The sequence below is a fragment of the Solanum tuberosum genome, unplaced genomic scaffold (genome assembly GCF_000226075.1).
Source record: "Solanum tuberosum cultivar DM 1-3 516 R44 unplaced genomic scaffold, SolTub_3.0 scf00192, whole genome shotgun sequence".
Taxonomy (NCBI): Eukaryota; Viridiplantae; Streptophyta; class Magnoliopsida; order Solanales; family Solanaceae; genus Solanum; species Solanum tuberosum.
In genome coordinates this window covers 1,063,646-1,066,062 of record NW_006239115.1, presented here as the reverse complement: position 1 = coordinate 1,066,062, position 2,417 = coordinate 1,063,646, and positions in this window count along the sequence as shown.

Here is a 2,417-nt window from a genome sequence, read left to right as displayed (position 1 = left end):
AAATATATGTGATGTTATTTAAATTAACTAATTATTATTTTTTTAAAATCAACACACTTTCGCAGATTATTTTTTCACACAATAAAGTACATAAACTCTAAAAGAAAAATATTTAAAAAAAAAACAATGTTCATCCATTATTTTTTAACACAATAATGGCATGTGAAGTACACACATCTCACTTTGTTGGTTCTTTGGAAAGAAGTTCCAAAAATGAAACATAAAAAATTGGAGTTGAAGGGTTAAAATGGAACAAGGTTGAATTGGAGTGCCAAAATGAAATTTAGGGACAAGTTTAAGGGTCTGCATATGTGTTTGGCCTTATCAAAATGATGTAATGCATATATATATATATATATATATATATACGGCATAAAGATCAAGAATTATCTATAGCAAAGGAAGACAAAGATCATGTTACATATATATCAAAAAATATCTCTATAGAATATATGTTAAACTTCTCCTTCTAAATCGAAAGAACTTCCCCTCAAAAGTCATATGTAATTGAAATTGTCCTCAATTTTCAAAAAAACATCTTAACTTTACAACCGTTCTATTATTCCATTAAACAATTATAAACTGATATTATTATGTCATTTTTCGATCAGCCTCAGATTTTAAGAAGCAAGTGTGTTCACATACCAATCATTACATGACACGTGTTAATTTAATTAGAATGTATTTTTTTTCATTTTAAGTTTTTTCTTTCTCTCTCTTTAGTTTTGACTTATTTTAATTTTGATTTCATCTTAAATACCACTTCATCTTCCACCCCGACTTTTAAGCTGATCCATTTCTCCATTTTCTTTCTTTTTCTTCACCTCCCACGTTAAGTTGAGCCCCTCTCCCTTTTTTTTCTTTTCTTTTTCTTCTTCTTATCCAATCATTTTTTTTATTTCAGTGATTTTTTTATATAAAAAAAAAAATCATACTATTTTCTAGACTTTATTGAATTATTGATAACAAAACTAATTATTTTCTAAGAAAATTTAAATTTTGAAGGTATCATCAATTACTCATTTTCATATAACTTCAAAATTAGAAATGATAATTTCAAAAGAATCAATGAGTTTCCCAAAAATTGAAAGAACTTGATTGAAAGCGGATAAAATAAACTTTATGATACCTCCTAATCATCTTGAAATCTAATGGGTTTATCAAATTGTTTGAAATGTAAGAAACTATTTAGATAAAGTTTTAAAATTAAAGAGAGTAAAACTAATAGTAGTAAAAAAAGAGTGAAGTTGTGGTAAAAATATGGTGACATTGAAAGTAAGAATCTTCAATATAATGGAGATGACAATGAATTTTTGAAGAAGAAAGAAGAAAGAAAGAGAAAAAATAATAAGGAACCAAAGTTAAAACAATAAGAAAATATATTTTATAATAAAATACTTGTAAAAAATAAAATTATGTAATAATATCAATTCAAGATTGTTTAGTGGGGTAATAGAACGCCCGCATAATAAGGTGTCTTTTTAAAAATTTGAGAGAAATTCAAGTATCATTTTATATTTTTTCTCTTATAAAATATAAAACTACAAAGGAGGCAAATAATATTTTGTCTATTTGAAATCAATCAATACATAATAGGAGCAGTCACTAAAGCAAACGAAGAAGGGAGAACTTGAATTGCGGAAAACTTGCATTGCATTGCATTGCATTGTGTATGCAAATAATAGATACTAAAAAATCAACTAGCTGATTAAGAGTTGTGGGACGCTTCTCTATGTAGACATAAAACAGTGTGAAATATGTAGTACAAATATGTCAATCTATATATATATATATATAATAAAGCTAAATGAAGACAAGGTGATGTGACACTTTTCTATGACCTAGATTTGTATTTATCTTTTTTTCTCAATTTTTTTGACATTTTAATTCATTTTTCTGCAAGAAAATATCAATAATAATTTATGATATTATATCAAAATTTAATGCATAAAAGGTATATCAAGAATAGTTATTACTGTCCCACTTTTTCATATGCAATTGTGTTGTTACAAAAATTCGTCTTAATTTACCACCTTTAATATTCATCATGAAAGAAAAATGTAAATGATATCTACAGATCTGTTGAGGTCATGTATTAATATAAATATTATAAAAATAGAAGAGGCGTATGAATTCAAATAATTTGTTGGAATTCTTGGGTTGGCATCTTCTTCTCTGCCTCTTTATTTTTTTTTTCTCCTCTCTTTTTGCTTTTTGTGCAAAATTATGAAAAAAAATTCTATTTGATTTTGTTTGCTTTTTGTGACTTTTTTTGTTGGTGTGAATATTATGTGAATAGACAAGAAGTACAAAGAGTACTGGGCCTGCACATACAGATCCAGATATCTTATCGGTTATTTGGTCTTTTGGGCCTCAGGTGGTTAACGATCTCAGCCAACAGTGGGCTGAAGTATTAT